The following is a 23,085-nucleotide window of genomic DNA, read 5'->3' as shown; positions in this document are numbered from 1 at the left end:
GATAGCAGGGATTGAACTCAGGGGCATTCTATACCTCTGAGCTCCACTCCCAGACCTTTTTTATTTTGAAACAGGGTCTGGCTAGGTTGCTGAGAGTCTCACTAAATTGTTAAAGCTGACCTTGAGTCTGTGATCCCCTTGTCTCAGCCTCACAAATACTGTTATTACAGCATGTATCACCATGCCCAGCTTGATATAAATTTTTAAGAACATTTGCTAGTGGGCAATAAAAGATGCTTACTCCACAGTTAATGAAGAACATCAATGAATATAATAGGCTTCCTTTCTACTCATGTGAGTGGTCAGTTACGCCTTCTCATGAGCCCCTCCCCCTGTCCCAGTTGAAATTGCCTGAGAAGGGTAGGTGTTTGTTATTAAAGCCTGTGAAGTTTTTCATAGAGGAGTTCTATGTTCTGCATGGATCATTGGTTGCTAATACTGCTACTTCGATCATAAGTGACTATTTTCTTAACTCCATACCTGTTTCTTCTAATCCACTGTTTCAAAGGTCCTGCCATTGTGATAATGTGGAGCATATCAGGGGACTATTCCTCTTCTGACAATTCACAATCTAGGACAAAGGGATGAAACAAAATCATAAATAGAATGTGGAGTAGACTTCATAATTCAAGTTAGGTGGGTAGAAAGTGCTGAGAGAAACAAGAAGTCCCAGAATGGGCTTCTTTGATCGAACTTAATACAATCAGCTAGAAATAAAAAGTATCAATGGAATAAATTCATACAAGATTAAATTATCACTCTTGCAACTAGACCTATGTAAATGGATGATATACCTATATGCCACACTGTTTCTGTATTACAAATGTAAAAATATTTCATTGACGGAGACCCTCACGTACACATGCATAATGAATACACGTGTAATCATGGCACTGCGGCATGTAGATCCAGAAAAAATAGGAAATCAGCATGTTTGCAAGGTACACAGAGGAATACCAATGAGGGGGGTGCACATTTTGGCTTTGTCCAATCACAGAACAGGTTTGACAATTTTTGATGAGATCAAGTAGTCGGCTTACTCTAACACCTGGTCAATTCAGTCAAAAATTCTGTGATTGAATTGACAGGTGGTAACACTGACCGGCTGGCTGGTCAATTCCATCAAAGCCGTAGAACCATTTGTGCCTGTATCTACATTTCAGACCCAATATAGAAAAGGGGAATCTGGAGAATTAGCATTGGAGCCATCTCCTTGAGGGGTATTTCGATTCAGAGAATGAGTAAAAAGTTTTTTCACCTCTGTGAGTTTTGGGTATCATTCTGTAATATTATTGCCTCTCAGTGGCAGAGTTAAGTCCATAGCCACTACTGGAGATTAATCCCTGGTGTTGATGGTGCCAATCCTCATCCCCTTAAACAGTTGACTTTTGGAAGTTACTTTTCATTATCCTTGTAGACCTTGAGTGTTCAGATGGAAAAAATCAGATTGTGATGTTTCTCTTTGAATGAGTATTTGGGAGGGTGCGATTCAAGATTATGGGTGGAATACATCTACATATTTATTAGCATGGCATATCAGTCTCATACATTAAGTGGAAAAATAAGTGCCCATTTTAAATATTCCCAACTCAGCACTTTTTCTTCCCACATGGTAATTTTCAGTGGCAGAAAGAAAGCTATCCAAGTAAGAATTTGGGATGCAAAGAGGAATAATATACTAAATATGTTCCTATCTCAATTTCTGGTCATAAGTCTCAGCACTGGGCATTTGGTATATGGGGTAAAGAGAAAATCTTTAAAGAACCATCAGGGTGGTCAGCCGAATCCTCCTTGGACTCGCGCCCGCGGCCAGGAGGTCTGTGCATCTGCATAAAGCCGGCTACATTAGAGACCAAAGGAGTCGGAGCGCCTCTCCCACGGTCTTCAGTTCACACTTGCTTTTGTGTCGACCACTCTTTTCTGAACTTGAAATCCAATTGGCCAACAATTAAAGCCAATTAGCACGTGAGGGAAATAAACCAAAGACTCTTCCCTTGTGTTTTCCATGGCCCAGGGCAAGCTGGTTAGCTCAGGGCATTAGCATAGCTGTGTACCAGGCCCGGCATGGAAGGCAGACTCGTTGGCTTAAAGTATTAGAAGACTAGGGTAGCGGCTGGCGTAGCAGAACTGTGTTATTCTGAGCTAACAGCTGCCAAACATTCTTGACAGGAGACAGGGCAGATGTCCAAGGACAATCAAAGGCAGAAGGTTTAAGCCAACGTTTGCCTATCTCATATTCTCTGCCTGATCCTCAGCCTCAAAGACAACACACAGCTGTTGCACTTCAAGGTCTAGAGGGTGGTCCCAAGCTCCAGCCTCCTCTTTCGCGCCTGATGGCTCTCTGAGAGCTGAGCTCAGCTTTCCTATCAAGCTCTCCCTCTCACTTCCCCCTTTGCAAGGTCATCTTGCTGCAGATCATGGGTCTTCCTGGTGACTTTTTTATTTTCTGAACACTCCATATGTTTGGGTCAAAATTCCAGAGTGTACAATAATCATAAGATTCAGGGCTGAAAAAAAAATCTCGGCAGGTCAACCTGAACTGGGCCAGCTTATCAGGAGGTGAGATATGTTGTAGCAGAAACAGTATACTCTTAGAGGGAAGAAATCAACAGTTCAAATCCAAAATGGAAGAAACAAGAGCAATCCACATGAAGTCTAAGTGTCAGGGGATTTACTCTCAAAGCTGTCAAAATTACATCTCAGTGTTTAAATAATATAAGAGGTATGGGGATGAAAATAAGAGTATAAATGTCCATCGTGGATAAAGAGACATACAATGCATCTGTATGGAAAGTGTCTGCTAACACATTGACAGGCTATCTCTCTGGGGGGCAGAGGCAGGGGGACTTTATTTCCCTCAGTGTTAAGAGGCATTCAGTGCCCTATAGTATGGTGATGTGCTTATTTACTAAAAATCCTTTATGGGTTTACTGTACACAGCATGGCAAAAATAAACATCTCCTTCACACCGTTGCACAACATAGGAAGCGAGAGAAACGGCAGTATTTTCTCAAACAAAGAGAGTGTGCAGTTGTCCAAATTATTACACAAACACCGCTCCTCCACACATAAGGAACGACTCAAAATTTTATGTGTGCAAAGTTTTCCATGTCCCATCACCTCTGGTAAGTGATACACATTTGCCATGTTGAATTATAATTATCTAATAAAACCATGACCCCAGTTCCACCCTATACCATGAGCAGGGAGGTAGATGTGTTATCTTATGTGAATTAGCATCTCCCAGGCCAGGGGGAATGTGTTCATGTAATTATGAAGAAAACAAATGAATGATGAGTAGACTGAATAACATGCCCAATTTATTAAAACATGCATACAAGTAACATTCGGGTTCTATACAAAATAGTAGAAAGCTAATTGATTTATGTAGAGAAATTTATATACAGAAATTGACATATATAGAGAAATATTTGAATGCTATATTGGGCAGGGGGACTGCCTAAAGAGAACTCAGTATGAAGTAAGTTTCTTTTAAAAGCACTAATTAGTTTGGAGTTCTTTTATTTCAACAAAAATATCTATTTAAAAATAACTATTGGAATAAAAGAAGGTCTTAAAAATTACCTCTACTTTTACCCTGGCAACTAATTATGGGGATAACTTTCACACATACTACGATTGCAGGTGCAAATATTTAATTGTGTGTGCAAGCCAGGTGGTGAGGGAACTCCTTAACTACGTGTTCAATTGTGTCTGCACGAGTTGTCCCTTCAATTAGCCGTGGGTGCAAAAAAACCAGAGAACTGGCTAAGGCCCTATTAAAATGAGGCCTATATACTCCACAGCCTTTTATCTGCGAGGTGGGGGAAGGGCTGTGCATTTTGCATTTATTTTAGCTGCTCCTAGCTGGGGCCTGAGGGAGTCACTTTCAGCCAGTTAGTGAGCCAAGAGCAGCTGGGTTTGGCCTGATAAGGATTGCACACGGTTGCATAGAGAGTGGGCAGTTCTCCTCAGCAAGTTGAGATGGTATGCCAGGATTCCCTATTAAAAGGCCCACAGCTCACACATTCTAAGGGTACCTGAAGATCATGTCCTATTTTTCCCCTGTGTGATGGAACAGAAAAGTCTGATCAAAACCTCTGCAGTGGCCAGGCCCTCCTGCTGAATGGTCCTAATGATTTTACCAGCTCTTCTTCCAATGCTCTAACTTTTCAGAGGTTAGATAGCTGAATTCCAAGCAGTCGCGTCAATTTTGAGTGATTGTTCTTTTGTTTTAAACACAAAAGGACTCAAAATGCTACTTGGGAAGAATGAAACTATTATACCCAGTATTGTATGAAAATCTACGGAACTGAAATTTGAAAAAGGCTGAGAATTATCAATAACCCACTTGGTGTGGAGTCCTATACACATAGGAAGGGATTATTAAAATGATTAAAACTGTGGAAAGTTGGAGCCGATGACTGAATTCTGTTTTTCCTCGCTAGCTGTGTGACTTCAGGCATGTCACGTGACCTCTCTGATTTCTGGATTTTTATCCCTGTGAAATGAAACCACTTATATCTACCTCTCAGGGCTGTGTAAGGACTAAAGATATATTTACTTGTTATTAGTAGTAGTGGTAGTAGTGTATCATACTAGGGATTGAACTCGGGAGCATTTTCCCTATAAGCTATACCTCCAGCCTTTTTTATTTATTTTTTTATCTCAAAACAGGGTCTTGCTAAGTTTGCTGAGACTGATCTGGGAACTGTGATCCTCCTATCTCAGGCTCCCAAGTACTGGGATTACAGGTGGGCACCATCATACCTGGTTAACACTAAAGATATATTTAAAGCAACTCATAGACTGCTAAGTTCACCATGGGTACTGAGAGAAAACTTCTTCACCTCTCTGCAGGGGAAAAAGAACACAGAGGGCATTTCTGTTCAGCTACATAGCTAAAACACTCAGCGGGGGAAACCCCAAGATGTCCTGAACATGTGCCCAATGTTTAGCCTTCAGAAGTTGGTGACTATGTTTACATCCGTGCTGATGTATTATTGGATATTTATCTACAGCAATAAATCACAGCTCTCAAAATCTTCATGTTTATGTTTTTAGGGAAATTAAAGATGTTTCAATAACCCGGCATCACGCTAGTTTTAATATTTTCCTCTACAACCTCTGGCTGCTCATTCTTAGGATTCATGTTTCGTTAATGATTCTCATGCTTTGCCTGGCTTTGAATCTAACTGCTGGTTTACAATCAGTTTTCTATGGTGCTTACAGGATGCCATGCATCAAAGTGACTTGGAGTTGTGGCTTTAAGCCCAGGGGCCCTGATGATATGATTGGCACACACCTGCACACATTTGCAGGCACAAACCCACCGCCCCAGGCTTTTCAATAATCGGTAGGGTTGATTTGATTTGGATGCATAGATGTGTAGCCCGCTGAAGAGAGAATGCCTGCCCTAGGTACAGGGGCTGTGGGAATATTAACACTAGTATACCAAAGAAAGTGTTCTTCATTAACAAGGACACGTTCAGCGGGGTGTGGTGGTGCACATCTCTCTTGTGCTTCCCAACTACCACCCACTGAGCAGCTGTCTCCACCAGGTGCTCTGCCATGATATGATGCCTCATCATAGGCCCAAAGCAGTGGGTCCTTTTGGTCATGGACTGAAAGCTCTGATCTGTGAGCTGAAATAACCTTTTTTCTTGATAAGTTGACTTCCTGAGGTATTTTCTTACAGTAATGAAAGCTGACTAACAAAGGTGGGAACCTCTTTTAGAAGGTAGACACTCACACAAGACTGAGCCACAGTGCTATTGAGTTCTTTCCATTCACTGTGATATCTGAGCAGCAATCACTCATAGAATGATGCTTGTGCTTTGTCAGCCACTCCCACCCATTTCCCTGCTGCTGTTCTTCAAAGCCTGAGAACAAGTTCTTCCTGGCTGCTCAGCGGTGACAGAGTCATGCCTATTGAGGGATGCTCTGGGTACTAAAAATGATAACTTATCCTTGTGATAACTGTGTATAGTCTCTAACACTTTCTGATGATAAAAACAGAAAACAGAATATTTTTGTCATTTCAGTGTAGAACCATCATCATGGTTATCATCATGAAAGAATTACCATGGGCCAGGCTCCACGTCTTGAATATACCATAACTTCGTGTATGAATTAAAAACTACATTCTCAAACATTTAAAATAGATTTGGAGCTGAGTTTGGTAGTGTACACTTATAATTCTAGTACCTGGAAAGCTGAAACAGTAGGATTATAGGTTTGAGTCCAGCCTAAGCCATGTATGGAGACTCATTAACCTAACAAGACCTTGTTTCACAACAAACAAACAAAGAAACAGACAAACAAACAAACTGTCTGGGGTACATCTTGGAAGTAGAACGTTCCTGTGTTCAATCTCCAGTACCACTCAATAAATAAATAAATAAATAAATAAATAAACAAACAAAGAAATAAATAATATTTGTCCCCAAGTCTGTATCCTGTATATGGTGGAAAGCACAGTGTCTCCCTGAATATCTCAGAGACTTCTCAGGCAGTGTGTTTCTTTTTCTTTCCCCTCTCATTTGATTATGGGGCTAATCTAAAGGGAACTTAAAAGCAAGTTAAGTTGCTAGGTAGTTCAACTAAACAAAACCAAAGAACAATTATACTAGGTTAAAAACAAAACCAAAAAAAAAAAACCAAAACAAAGCCACAAAAACAAAACAAAACAAAAACAATCTACTGGAATGCTGGCTCACTAAAAGAGTTCAATGCTAATCATATGATTCTTCCTTACTTATGAATATTTTGTGTTGTATATTGTTATTATATTTTTATTTAAAACTGTCATGTACAAGTATGTATCTGAGTCATAACTTATTTTTAAAGCTGATTACTGTACAAAAGAAAATCATTTCAAACCTTGTTTCTCTTAATAAAATATCCCTTTTTGTGTTGATTGTGTGCTGCGTCTTTGGCACAGAGACTGGAAAATGAACCAAAAAGGAGCCATGCCTATTGCAGCTCTGGACTCATTCACCCATCAAAAGTGTTGGTCTTCGTAGGCTTGCAAACTCCTTTCTTACGTATTCCAATCTTTTTGTGTAGATAGATGAGGAGCATAAACTCTAAGAAAAAGGAAGTTTGTGGCCCACCTGATTATCCTTTGCAACCTGAAATATGTCATCCAAGCTCAGGACACATCTGGAAGAGTGAATCAGTGAATTCCCACAAGGATATAAAGGGTGGGAAAAATACAAGGAAGTTAGAAAAGGTCAGATATCAGCTCTCAGTTTCCAAAGAGTTGTTAATATAAACAGTTTTGTGAACAATGCTTAAAATAATAAAAAAAGGTTAACTTCCTGTATAATAAAATTCAACAAGTCTTTAAACACACACACACACACACACACACACACACACACACACTCCATCTTAAAATGCTTTTCCTTAATTCTTACTATGGAATTCATTTTAGAAATGGGAAAAGGCTTAGAGAGATTTTATTATTGTTGTTGTTATTATTCATACTATCTCTAAAACTAGAGATCAACACCAGAAATAAGGAGGACTGAAGACAGTGGAGATGCTGCTGGCTCTGAGCATCTTCATTCTCTCTTCCTGAGGCTGGGCTCTGCGAGTTCCTGGATTTCTATGCGAGGTAGTATGGAAAGGTTATTCTTTATACCTACACGTGTGTGTGTGTGTGTGTGTGTGTGTGTGTGTGTGTGTGTGTGTTACAATTTTCTTAAAAATCTTAAAATGAAATGGCTATTCAAGTGCTAAAATAAACATGTAAAAATGCAATCCTATGAGCCGGGCGTGGTGGCGCACGCTTGTAATCCCCGCGCTTGGGAGGCTGAGACAGGAGGATCGTGCAGGTTCGAAGCCAGCCTCAGCTGGCATAAGAGACCCTGTTTCCAAATAAAAATATAAAAAAGTAGGCCTGGGAGTGTAGCCCGGAAGTAGAAGGCCCCTGGGTTCCATCCCCAGTACCACACACACAAAAAATGTAGTCCTATGCCTTGGCTACCATAGTTACTGAACAACTGTTCCCAGCCTTGGTTGTGAGGAGTGTCCTAGTACATTTGTTACTGGTAAAACAAGTGCTAGTGTTTGTGCACAACTCACTGATTTTACAAATTAGATTATCTTTCCCTGTAAAAACAGCGGCCATGCCTACTTGCTTTCTGATATGCCTTTTTAAAGTGCTTTATTTTGTACCAATAAGCAAGTGTATCACATATAAAATTTATGTGTCACATATGAAAATTGACATTGATAATTGCAGATGAATATTTAGGCACTGGTGCCACCTTCGATGTCAGATATTTCCTAAAATTTTCAAAGGAGACAGACATCTTTTTATAAATATATGCTTCCAACAGTATTTACATAACATTCAATTGTAGAAATTGGTAGTATTCAGTTAAAAACAAAACAAAAAAAAACGCACAGAAAAATTAAAAAAAAAAACAGCTTTTATATACTTTATACCTGGTTTAACAAAGACAGGTAAGTGGATCCTGAGGACTTCACTGGGGTTGGGGGGCCTGGGTCTTATTTTTTCAGTATCATGAGTATTTAGCCAAGTCCACTAGGTAAGAGGTATTCAATTGTTCATAAGATATATTCTTTTTTTTTTCTTTTGCAGGTCTGGGGACGAAACCAAGGGGCATTTGAACTCTGAGCTACAGCCTCTGCCCTATTTTTTATTCTTTATTTTGAACCCAGGTCTAACTGAGTTGCAAAGGCCTCACTAAGTAGCTGAGGCTGTCAGCAAACCGCGATCCTCCAGGTCTCAGCCTCCCGAATGCTGGGATTACAAGCGTGCGCCACCACGCCCAGCAGATATATTCTTAGTCAGGCATGGTGGTGCATACTTGTACCCCCAGTACTTGGGAGGCTGAGACAGGAGGATCACAGGTTTGAGGACAGCCTCAGGAAGTAGTAGTGAGACTCTCATCAACCTAGTGAGACCCCATTTCAAAATAAAAATAAAACAGGACTGGGGGTGTAGTTTGGAAGTAGAATGCCCCTGGACTCAATTCCCAGTGTCACAAAAAACGTGTATTTATTTAAGACCCAGCACATAAATAGTTCAACTAGTATAACATAACTCATACATTTTGAGTAAATTATGATTTTCTTTCTGTTAGTCAGACCAAATTTGCAGTAGGTGGAAAAGGTGATGGTGCATTAGTGTTGAGTTTTCTTTACAGTCCAATCCATCTGTTCTCAAAACACCTGCTTTAGTTGGGCGTAGTGGTGCATGTTTGTGATCACAGTACTTGGGAGGCTGAGACAGGAGGATCGCAGTTTCTCAGCCAGCCTCAGCTACTGAGTGAACCTGTCCACAACTGAGTGAGACCCTATTTCAAAATAAAGAATAAACCATAGGGCTCAGGGTGTAGCTCAGAGGTAGAAGGCCCATGGGATTCATCCCCAGTACTGTAAAAAAAAAAACATCTGCTTTGTGTTATGCATCATGGTGGCTTGGGACTGTGAGCCCATTGACACCAGGCCAGCCTGGGCAATAGAGTGAGACCCTGTCTCAAAATAGAAAATAATAAAGACTGTGGATGTAGCTAAGTGCTAGAGTCATGCTGGGTTCAATCCTCAGTCCTGCTGACATCTATATATCAGCCTATCATCTATCTATCTATCTATCTATCTATCTATCTACCTATCATCTATCATACCTACCTACTTAATTTCTTTGTAAATCCACTCTTTCACATAAATTATCCTTGATGATATTTACTTTTCTAGAAAGCACTTTCTAGAACAATTATAAGCAGAAGCAATAGCTCTGTCTTTTCTCCTTTATTGAACTCATACTATTTAAAGCACGTGTTCAAGTTATTGGGCTGAAGGACAGTGCTTGGAAGGATAGTTCCAAGTCTCGAGTTCTGTGTCCAGGGCTTGCTTTCTTCATCTGCCAAAGATGCTCTGAGGATTTTCTAAAGAAGGTAATAGCTTTGAAAGTGCTCAGTGAATCCTGGAAAGCTCTTCAAGTATATGCCATGGCTAGTGTCCTGAGCGTGGGGCTCGGGGATAGTACTGGATGCGCAGACACACAGGGGCCACTCTTGCACAAATAGAATTGCAGAAAGTGCCCAGGGACCCTGTGTAACCTCAGACTTGTGCTCCAGCCTGGAGCAACAGACTGTCTGTTGAGGGCATACTCCACGGAGAATCATGTCTGTGAAGGGTTCACACCGGGAGAACCCCTCCTGCCCAGCGTATGTGACTTTAACAGGCTCCTGTCATTAGTAACATCTAAAAATTCAAGCTTTGTTTAAGATCCAAGCTGACATGTTAACCCTGAAGGAGCTCCTGCCCTGCCCAGAGTGATCCCAGGCACGTTCCTGCTTCGGCCAGGCCATCCTGAGCGTGGCTTACATGGAGAGCGCCGGGGCTAGAAGCCACTGCCCTGGCTCGGGGTCCCGGCTCATTCTTCCCCTGCCTCCACTTTGTCTTCCCCAGCTGAGAAATGGGAATTTGGAATTTTATTAATTCTGAATCTACACTGATTTACATTATATTATCTCAAATAAAACAAAGACACACTGACAGAAAGATAGGAAGATTATGTTTATACCAGGGTTACATATTCATTTGTTAATTTTCTGTTTGGAATTAGGTAATTTTCTTCTTGCACCCGAAAACAATAATCCTGGCTGAATATCCAACAATATAGAAAATGTTCTAATTCTCTCTCTCGCTCTCTCTCTCTCAGGGTTCTTTTAAATTCCCTCTTCTCCAAAATTTGCCCTTTTATTCTGTGAAATCTCTTTTACCTGGATTTAAAGAAAGAGGAGGTTTTCTGAGCAGGTTTACAAAGTTAAACAGAAGAGGATGTCAATTTTATTTATTTATTTATTTATTTATTTATTTATTTATTTATTTATTTATTTATTTTTGGTGGTACTGGGGTTCCTGGGAGCCCTTCTACCTCCGGGCTACACTCCCAGACCTATTTTATATTTTTGAAACAGGGTCTCTTAAGCCAGCGCGGCTGGCTTCGAACCTGCGCGATCCTCCTGTCTCCGCCTCCCAAGCGCGGGATTACAAGCGTGCGCCACCACGCCCGGCGTGGATGTCAGTTTTAAATGGAACATAATTATTGTTTTCTGGCCTGGGATGTGACTGGTCTAGGAGAATCTGCTACTTTAACACAGGGAACTGCTATATTCCAATTCGGGAGTGTGTTTCTCAGACATGGGGATGACACGAAGAAAAAGTGAGCGACTTCTTCCTGCTTTGGTGGTTTCTAAGACGGGGATGTTGAGACTCTATCTCCTTCTTACCCAGAAACATCCTGGAGAGAAGAAAGACCAGTGTTTGCCCCTCTGTAGCAAAGCCTTATTCTGGGTAGAAAGAGAAGGCAGGCAAATCATAAAAACATACAGATGTTCCCTTTTCAAGTGTCTAGCTCTTTATTTTTTATTTTTATTTTTTATTTTTTAAGGAACATGGCTTATTTTTTTTTAATTGGTGCACTGTATTCGTACATCATAGTGGGATACAAACTTTTTTAGACATACATGCACACATCGCCCAGTCAGCCCCCACCCGATCCCCACCCCATTCTCTCCCCATCCCTCCCTCCCATGCTTGGCTTAGTGGTTGACATCTAGTATTATAGCAATTTATCCAAAATTAAAAATGATAATCTCACATAACAGTTTCATTTGTCTGATACCAAGCTTTTGATGACTTAAAGATAACATTTCAATATATCTTTTTACTTTCTTTCTTACCAGAGAATATTTTTTTCTTTTTTTTTTTGGTGAAACTATCATATATTTATATATTTATTTTTCAGAAAAAAAATCAATCCTAATATAGAATATGGACTCTAGATACCCACAACGATCTTGAAAAAGAACAAAGCTAGAAGATATATATTTTCTGATTTCAAACCATATAAAGCTACAATAATTGAAACAGTGTAGTACTGTTCTAAAGGCAGATATATAAACCATTGGAGTTAAATACAAGCCTAGAGCTAAACTCTTCCCTATATTGTCAAGTTATTTTTGACAAGGTTTCCACGAATATTTGGTGGTGGAAATAATAATCTTTTAACTAAATATTGTTGAAAAATAATAATTACATGGAAAAGAATAAAATTGGACCCTTACCTAAACCCATATACCCATATACAAATATTAACTCAAAATAGATAAAAGACCTAAAAAGACCTAAATGAATCCAGAGACAGACAGACAAACAGACAGATCGACCCCAGAGAGAGAGAGAGAGAGAGAGAGAGAGAGAGAAAGAGAGAGATTTTAAATGTGAAACAGATCCAAAAGAAAGGGTCTAATCACTTCATTATCTAAAAATGGATTAGAAAATCCAAATTACATGGATGGAGCACCCTTACACACGCCACCACCATTTGCAACTAGACACTGGCTGTATTAACCCTGGTATTTATAGTTCATTTTAACTACAGCACCTAGCAAGCACTTTCCAAGCCTTCATTGCAAATATATATATATATATATATATATATATATATATATATATATATATATAATTCATATGCCTAATATTTCACCCCCACTCTCCTTGCATATTTTACTGTGAGACTGTTTGTGTGTTTGCTATATATCAGTTGACACCTCTGTAAAATCTTTATATTGAATGCCTTTGGCAACTATGTGCCAAATAATAGCATTACCATTTGTAATTTTTGTAGCTCCAGTTTTCCTGTGAGCTGGTCTCTGGGCATTACAAGTCGGAAAGGTTTAAAAAGCCTTATTTATGCTTCTTTCTAATGACCTTCTTCAGTGGTCATGATTCCACTCTTCCAACCTTCCATTAAAGGATTTGATTAAAGAAACATGGCTTTGTCTTTTTGACAATACCATGGCCAACAATGCAGTTCTTCTCCAAGAGTCTTTTTGTAATTTACACTTAAATTTGAGCCTTTTAGCCATGCATATTGCTCTCAACAGTGGCTACAACTACTGCTTATTTTTTTTTATAAACAGTGTTTCCAGCTTTCCTGAAAAGGATTTGAAGTTGTTTACAACAAAAATAATTAAATGATGAAATCGCAATGAGAGATCGCAAACAATGTGGGTGATGGATATAAGCTTTATTCCCGAAATACAGGTAAATATATTTGCTTTATTATTATTTTTTCAGTGTCAGAGATCAAACCCAGGGCTCATGTATGCTCTGTCACAGAGCTGCACCCCTTCTCTCCCCAGGTCAATATATTTCTATGACTCAACTAGACACAAACTCCAGGAGAGAAAATGACAAGAAAATGCTCCAATGACAAGAACCCGATATCAAGTTGAGTTTTTGGAAATCAGTAGGTGCTCATGTTTAACTTGCAGAATCAACATTAAATTCAGTTTGGATTTTTCAGAAGCTAACGCATGAAGGCAAACATTAGGATGCTACACATTTAGAGCTCTGTGGATGAGAGTCAAATACCTGACCTTACAGGAAACAGAGAGAGTTGAAAGGCCTTGCCAAAGAAAAACTCATTCCTTCTGGTCCTAAAGCCAGGGAGCTTACTAGTGCATTAGTGTTGAAGCACCTAGCTGCATTCACACTACATTTAGCAATCCATTGGTCTGGGATCTGTGAGGGGTGGTTTATATGTGCCCTCTGCTTATCATTGTTGAAAGTGACTTCATTACATAGTGCAAAGGATTCTGGGACACCATGCACATGTGGTTTTCCAAATCCAGTGGCCCAAAGTCAGACTCATGACTGCCCATGGGCAGAGTGCTGTGCACAGTTAAGAAATCACACTCATGGCATAAAGTCATGAATTTGGGTAACATTGGATCTCACTCTGTTGAAGTATCTGCAACCCATGTACAGACAGCAGTGAACTCCTTCCTTTAAAATATCTTAATGTGATTTATGACTTACATACCAGAAAGTTCTAGGGCTGGGAGTGCAACTCAGTGGTAGAGCTCTTGCCTAGCATGTGCGAGGCCCTGGGTTTTATCTCCAGCTCTGCAGATTTTATAGGAAAAATGAGTAAATACTAAACCCTGATAAATTGAACTTATTACATGAAAGCTACTGCGCGAATCATCTGTGGGTACACAGACTGTACAAGGTCTATTTTATCTTCTTCCTTGCTGACTGGGGTTCTTCAAGAATCAGTACTTCTCCATGCCCATTCTCTGTGGACATGGAGACCAAGCCAACCCCACACACCCTTTGTTCAATAAGCACACAACCCACTGATGAATGTGTGAACCAAATCGGGCCAATGAAATTCTTAGCATTTCAATTAAATCTCCTGCTACTATGATACCCTAGATCTTAAAAATGATGATACATAGAATGATTATTCAGAGGTATCATGCAAGATTCTAATTGATCAAAGACAACTCGACGTAATCAAGACCAATATATAGTCAGATACAAAAGTATGCCCACACTTGGAAGGAATTTTTCAATAATCAGTTGAAACCAGAAGAATCTTCTACTTAATTTTCTGTTTAAACTTTTAATCAACTGGAATTTCAATCCCCTGAGGATCACAATTAATTTAGGTGCGGTTGTAAAAATTTTCAAGCATTTTTGCCTTTCAGAAATAAAGTTAGTAAAATTTATTTAATGAAATGCTTTCAATAAAAGATATTACAAATTTTATTTAAAAAATATAAACTGTTTGCCCTGGAGTGACACAAAGTAAGGAATGGAAGGTCTTTTCGAGCTTTAAAATTTTATACTGTTAATTAATTAAATAATAATTCTTGAATTTTTAAAAATTGTTATTGAAATTCCCTATGCAGGATACACCTTTTTCTTTATTAGCGTATTTTCTCAGGGTTTGGTATAAAAATGTGGATTGCGTGATCAAATAATGTCAGGTTAAACTCCATTAACACATACAGATTTTGCTACAGAAATTCTTAGAACCTTTAATATGCAAATATGCACTGCAGATCATTACTACTGTAATTAGTACTCTATACAAAGTTTTCTAGATTTATTTGGCTCTGCTATATGTCTCTGTGAAGCACATCTCTCAAGACTAGCATTCTGAAAAACAAAACTGTAGAAAAACACTCTTTTCTTTGTTCAACTCAATCAAGAAATTAAGAAAAAATTGGGCCCTTCTCACCTGTTACCATGTACCTCGACAATGATTATTTGCTTTATTTGTATTGAGTAAAACATGAATTAACAGTATCCACTTTGGGACAACTCACACTGCTTTGAATAAACAGAGTTTAGTATATCCAGGTCCTACTGTAAATCTTAAGGAACGGAAGGCTACTTTTCCTTACCAAGCATCACCATTATTCGATTTTCTGTTCAACAGTCTGTTGACATGCATTATTTCCTAAAGCATGAAGCTGGGGCTGTAAAATGATGACTCAGAGAGGAAAAGTGGCTAGCAGGAGAGAAAAAAATAATTCAGAATACACTGTATTTGATAAGAAGAACTCTGCAAAAATTAATGAGTTACATGTTCTTGTGTTTTGTTTTGTTTTGTTTTGTTTTGTTTTGTTTTGTTTAACTGCCCAGTGGCTCGTGAGAAAAAATGGACAGGATGACCATTAACATTCATTGTATTACTGATGAAACTCCCATTTAAATTTCTGTTTTCAGGTGGCCTCTGCATGCCAACTCATGAGAATGAGGGGGGAGGGGCTGCCCATCATAGTATGCATTATAATGTGAATATTTCAGGCTTCAAACTCCAGATTAGGAATTTGACATTTAAAAAATTCCACCGAAATTGGACCACAAAATATAATAGGTTTAGGCACCTGCTCTAATAACATTGCATAAAAATATCCCAACAGCCTTGCCATAAACATATTTTACAATATCAGAGTCAAATTTTATTACATCATTATAAGAATGTTCCACTGGGCCACGTGATTGGCCATTGTACCAGAGCAGGATGTTGATACTGTAGCCCAAACATACCATCACACTTCCCTAATAAAACTTTTATTATATCCCTATGCACATTAAAAACAACACTAACTGCATTAATACATTGTAATTTACTTTTTTTCTTACAGAACAAATAACCAACCTGGTGCTAATGAGCTCATATTTTCCATTATCCCAAAGCAACCTGTTCATACATCCAGTCCTCTCAGTTTTTTTTTTCTAAAAAAGTGAGACTTCCCCTTATTGTACAAGGGTGTACGCTAGTCTAGAATGTTCTTATTCCTGCCTCATTCATAGACGTCACATCATGGCCTGAACATCTGTGTTTGACTGTGCAGTTAGAAAATATATTCTGCTTTCATGGTACAGTACTTTTCTTCAAAAGGGAATACATGAGATCCTTTTATTAAAATTGCCTTTTTCTTTGACAGCTTTTCTCATTTTCCAATATCCAGAGGTGTATTTGTTGCTAAACTACACAAACAACAAATTATTTTCTCTGTGACTGTCCTCTGAGTGTCTGTGAGGTTTTTCTTAGTACCTATTTTCAATTTGGCAATTAAGGGTGTATTAGACAGAAGCAGATTTTCTCAAGACACATCTAATTGTTCTTATTAAATATTTGGGTATTGCCTTCATGAACACATTGAACAATTAAGCTTTTTACTTTTATATTTTAACTCACTAACAAGGGATAGGGTGACTTTCCTGGTTTCCAGCTGAGCATCCATTGACCTCTTGTCCAGCCTGGCACCAATGCCATCATTCTTCGACTATCAAATTTCCTGGGCGTTTGTTTGAAATAGAAGTGATGGGGAGGTGGGCGGGAGGAGCAAATTGTTGATTACACTTGGAGGGAAGAGATTGCAGAAATCCAAGAAGAAAAATAGGAGTCGCCCATAGATCCTGCTTATCCAGAGATAGGACATGGCTCTCTGTAAACTTCCAGTGGTGGTTATCTTGGATCATTTTTGCTTGTGTGTGTTTCTCTTCTGCCGTCGACCCAGGCAGCTCTCTGTACCACGAATGGTGGAGGTTCCATGGGATAAGATAAAAACGGTCTCTGTAAGAATGGACTCTGAGATTCTCTAAATAAAGTCTCCCGGGGCTTAAACACATGGCTATCTGTTATGGGTTGCTTTTCTACCATGAGAAAATTGAAGATTGTTTTCTGTGGGCACAGACATGCATGTGTATGTGTACACACACACACACACACACACACACACACACACACACACACACCTGAGCAATGACCCCAGTCAGAAATGTGGGTTTGGAAGCTTCTAATGATGTTGGGTAACCGGTTTTTTGAGTTTTTCCTTTTCAACAAGATGAAGACACTGCCAACGCCTGCTAAGATATGTTTCTTATAAAATAGTTTCAGATTTAGACTGATACCATCTTGACAGGTACAAACATCATGACTTACATATGAGCTGTGCTATGGCTAGTGATTTCAGGTATTTAAGCATAACTTCTCCAACGTCAAGATAATTATTGTGTGTCCCGAAAAGGTTGAATTTTCAAGGCTCAATATAGTTTGGGCATTTCTATGTTTTCTTTCTTTCTTTCTTTCTTTCTTTCTTTCTTTCTTTCTTTCTTTCTTTCTTTTTGCAGCTCTGGGGATGGAACTCAGGGGCATTTGACCTTCGAGCTACACCCCCGTGCCCTAATTTTTTTATTCCTTATTTTGAAACCAGGTCTCACTGAGTTGCAGAGGGTCTCACTAATTAGCTGAGGCTGTCCGAGAACCGCGATCCTCCAGGTCTCAGCGTCCCGAATACTGGGATTACAAGCGTGCACTACCACACCCAGCTTTTATTTCATTTTTAATACAGCATTTTATGCAACTAATACCGATTGAGAACTTTGATTCAGAAATCTGTTTTATCATCAAATAATATGAAACTTTCTATGTTTTCTATACATTTCCTGGAAGTGCAGAGAGCCATGCTAACAAACCAAGACAACTTCTATGCAATGTTCCTCCTACTGTTTATGGAAACCGTTATCCTTACAAATCACATGTATCTTTATCATAGAAGAAAATAAAAATATTTATTTATTTAATTATTACCATTATTTTTGCTCAGTAACCTTTACTGAGCACTTACTGTATGACAGGTCCTATTTAAAGAAGTTTGCATCATTAGCTAATTAATTAATTAATCTACAAAGACACACACACACACCAAAAAAAAAAAAAAAAAAAAAAAAACGAAGGCTATCTGAGTCTGTAGAGGCCAACACTTACTATGTTTTCAGCCTGATTCCAACCACCTGAGCTCATGAGAACCTCCTTCCTCAGCCACCCAAGTAGCTGGGACTACAGGCATGTGACACCTGCCTCATGTAGCATCTAGAAATACCTCTTAGTATTTCTATTTTTCAAATGATGGAACAGAGACACAGAGAGGTTGGGTAACTTTCCCAAAGTCATACAGCTAGCAAGATGAAATTCACACTCAGATCATCACCCTCATAATTTCCGGCTTTTAATCTCAACAAATTATCCAACCGATTGTTCTCAGGAAGCGCAGAATCTCTTAGTTATACCAGTTACTTGAGTGTGTGTGTCTCTCTCGAGTCTCAACATAATGATACAGCTCAGCCTGAGGCTGGAGGCTTGTGGAATGTCTATACTTTTGTCAGGCTGATAAATTTCCCTTTTAGACCATCCATCCATCCATCCATGCACTAATCCATTCATCTGCCCTTCCACCTATTTTTGAATCTTCCATTATTATTATTATTATTATTTTATTATTATTATTATTATTATTATTATTATTATTAGTAGTAGTAGTAGTAGTAGTAGTAGTAGTAGTACTGGTTTGTTAACCCAGGGGCATTCTACCTCTGGGCTACACCTCCAGCCGTTTTCTTATTTTTATTTATTTTTTTATTTTGAAACAGAATGTCCCTTAGTTGAGGAGGTTCTGGCTAAGTTGCTGAGGCTGACCTTGAGCCTTCAATCCTCCTGTCTCAGCCTCCAAGGTACTGGTATTACAGGCGTTTGCCACCACCCTGGGCTATTTCTTCTCATTTCTACAAATCACTTCCTAGTAATTAAACCACTAGGCATTTTTGTGATTCCAAACCTCATTCTCTTTCTAATTCAGTTTAAATTAAACACAAATGAATTTGACTCTTAATTCAGCCACTTAATGTTTCTTGAACTCTGAGTAAGTTCAAGTCTTCATTTATGAAAAAGATTTGTTAAAGCTAGGCCCTTTATCCTTTTTGTGGGGGAAGGTATATAAAGAAAGGAGAATGAAATGAGATAATGTAGATGCATCCCCCAAAACACAGTGTTAGATCTCAGGATCATGTTTTTCTTAAAAGGAAAATCAAACTCGATTATTAGTAACCATGGAAATAAATGTATAAAAATAAGGGAAAACACAGATGAATATCTCCTATTTCTTTTACTGAGTAAAAATGCAAAGTAGGAAAGTTGAAAAATAGAGATATTTAGCTATACTGACCTTAAATTTTATATAATATACATAAATAATTAAAGGTAATTGAACTGAAAACCATAATCTACAGTAAGTGGCTAAAAAAATCAAGTATTAGGCTGGAACATAGATCAGTGAAAGGTAATGTTTGCCTACCATGAATTGAGTCCTAATATCAATGCCCAGTGCATTCACACACACACACACACACACACACACACACACACACACACACAACACACACAGATATACCAAGTAGATTAACCGATAGAAGATGGGAAAAATATATAAGTTAATGTCAGAGAACTTCTCTAAGTAGCCAATAGAAACACAAATCACTTTCATTCAAATTGGCAAACAAATAATTATTTTTACTTGGAAAAAATTAAATTATAAAAGAAATATTTTTTGAACATATAAAATTGTCAGTTTTTTATTGGCCAAAACCAAAGCCAAAACAATAGTTCTCATGAGAGGGAGATCTTATTAAAGTGTAAATCTGCATTTTTTTTTTTCAGAAGAGCATTTGGTTGAATTTACAGAGAGCTTTGAAAATGAGCATGCATTTTTTACTCAGTGAGTTTTAGAATAACTTTGAGAAATTAAAAAATGCAACTGTTCAGTAATTTGTATGGATTAAGTTACTCTAAAATTTTATTCAGAACAGCGAAACTTTGAAATTAATTAGCTGAATAAAATTAAATGATGGCTAAATTAAACAAAGTTTGGGGTAATTCTAAGAAAGTAAAAAATATATTACAACCAAAAGAATCAATTGAAATGGGAAATGTTCAGGATATAATGCTGTTTAAAATAATGTGCTAGCTGGGTGTGGTGGTACATGCTTGTAATCCCGGTATTTGGGAGGCTGCTATAGGAGGGAGGATTGCAGGTTCAAGGCCAGTCTCAGCAAGTAGTGAAACTCTCATCAACTTAGTGAGACACTGTTTCAAAATAAAAATAAAACAGGGCTGGGGTGTATCTCAGAGACAGAATTCCCTTAAGTTCTATTTCCAATACCACAAGAAATAAAAATAAGAATATCAGAAAGATGCTATATAGGTACAATTATTATATATCACTTAAAAAGTGTTTAAGGAGATGGAAATATTAACTTCTTGATTTGATCATCATACAGTATATACATGGATCACAATGTATAATTTTATACAAATAAAATATTTAAAAAATGGTATGCTACAGAATCTTTTAAATTTTTTATATCATATATATATATATATATATATATATATATATATATATATTTTTTTTTTTTTTTTTTGCGGGTTTGGGGATGGAACCCAGAGGCATTTGACCTCCAAGCTATACCCCCTGCCCAATTTTTTATTCTTTATTTTGAAACAGGGCCTCACTGAGTTGCAGAGGGCCTCACTAAGTAGCTGAGGCTTTCTGCAAACCACGATCCTCTGGTCTCAGCCTCCCAAATGCTAGGATTACAAGCGTGAGCCACCATGCCCAGCTTAAATAAAATATTTAAGAATGAAAATATTTAGAATTATATACTATATAATATATATACCATATAGAGTGAGTTCTGGTTTTGTAACATGTGTACACATGGTACAAGTGCTTGCGTAGGTATTTCCATGTTTTAATTATAATGTAACTGTGTCAAATAATTTCTATGCGTTTTGAGGTTAAACATCTTATTATTCATCTTATTATTAGAAATTAAGAAATGAGAGAAGGAAGATAAGTAACTCAGCTGAAGTCTCATCATGATAAGAACTTTACCACTTCATGTGGTTGAGACGGGGCTTTTAACATTTCAATATTTGACCTAAACTTCTGGTATCAACCAGCAAGAATCAAGTCTATCCTCCCATACATATTGCAAAAGGAAACACCTCCTACTGCAGTTGATAAATAGTAAATATGTTAGTTTCAATTTTTCTGCTTCTATAACTTCATGATTTTTTACCTATCTACCTATCACAGATCATAGGATTATTTCAGGATAAAAATCTACCCTTTAGAGAAAGACAGATCCACCTTCAAATCTTGACTCTGTCTCAGGGTTGTAACTCTGTGGTCTTGGGTAAATTACTTACATCACAGAATTGTTAAGAAGATTAAGTGGCATATATGCCTTCAAGGCAGAAACTTTACAAGGTTCTTGCAAATAATAAGTGTTTAATAAATAGTAGGAAATAGATGTGCACTTTTGCCAAACTTTTTAATGAACATATTACTCCTATATACAGAAAAAAGTGCAATAAATATTATTGTCTAAAGTGAAGTAAACCAATGACTTGGTGTTAACCTCCAAATATTGTTTAAAAAAATAAAAGAAAAAGAAAAAGAAGCAAAGCCACCTTTGTCTGGAATTATATCCCAATTGTGGCTGCTAAACACAGGTGGGTACCAGGGCCTGGAGGGAAACCAATTACGTGCAAATCCTTTGACTTAATGAAAAATAAAATTAAGCACACTAATACCCAGCAGGTTCTTAAACATCACCTAATATTATAAAAGCCAGTGTTTTTTAAAGAGGAAAAAAAGTCTCCAGAGAAAGAGAAGGAAGAAGCCTTAACCCAGGAAGAAATTTCTTAAGTGCGGGATGATTCTACCCAGAGCACTTGGCCAGTACCAGGCCATCTCTCCTACCCTCTACCCGTCCCTCCTCCAGAGCACCCGGGAGCAGGCACACCTTGGCGCACGCCATTTTGCTCTACGACAGATGGTTAACTCATCTACCCTTGGCAAGAGCTCAAGACTATCCTACTTTTCCCAGTTCCTAAGTGGTTAAAGGTCAGCCGGTTCAGCCAGAGTCCATGACCTTTCCACTCAGAAATGCTGGCGCTAGGAGATTCGTGTTCTTCCGAACATCGTCTTCAGAGGCCAAGCTCAAAGCTGAACTTTCCACACTCTGAATCACTCCTTTTGTGATCAGTTGCTCCAACTTACTGAAGAGAAAAAATTACTCGTTAAACCTTGTCGTCCTGTTTTTGTCTTGTTTTGTTTGGAGTATTGGGGATTGAATTCTAGGGCATTTTATGTCTAACATACACTCCAGCCCTTTTCATATGTTAAAATTTGCTTAGGTGGCTGAGGTGGGGCCTCTAACAGAATCCTCCTGTCTCAGCCTCCCAAGTGCTGGGATTATAGGCATGAGCCACCATGCCCAGCCGTGTGGTCCCTTTCTGGGTCTTACACTTGTCACTTCTCCTCATGCCCACAACTGGCTCAGGTCCTTCTGGGGGGAAAAAAAAAAAAAAAAAAAAAAAAAAAAACACATTTCATCTCTAAACCAGAAAACCAGAAACATGAATTTTCAGATCTCTAACTATACAGTGCACATGATTTTCAAAGGCTTCTGTGGAGCTTTTTATGCAAGAGATAGTCACTAATTCTCCTGCCAGGTTTAGAGACCCCACCAGTGAGAGTGAGAGGTGTCCTCTGGTGCCAGCTGAGCAGCTGATGAATCTTGTCCTGATCTGTTATCTCCAAATGCTTTAAAGGTCTTGGACTGGGAGATTAGAGAACAAGGTTACAGTGACAATTTGTTTACAGAAAGGGAGAGATTAAGATCTCATTGAAAAAGAATGAAAATATCATCTCAGGGAGCTGTCACAGCATGAGCTGGGTTGTAATCAACACTGGTCTGATTTCAGGGATAATTTAAGATCAATTTATTATCTTAATTAAAAAGAAGAAGAAGAAGGGAGAATTCCATGTTTCAGAGACTGGTTAAACTGGTGGACGACGTGGTCTCTGGAGATTCCACCTGTGAAAT

This window comes from Muscardinus avellanarius (genome assembly GCF_963383645.1).
Source record: "Muscardinus avellanarius genome assembly, chromosome: 3".
Classification (NCBI taxonomy): Eukaryota; Metazoa; Chordata; class Mammalia; order Rodentia; family Gliridae; genus Muscardinus; species Muscardinus avellanarius.
Note: the sequence above shows the minus strand (reverse complement) of the source record.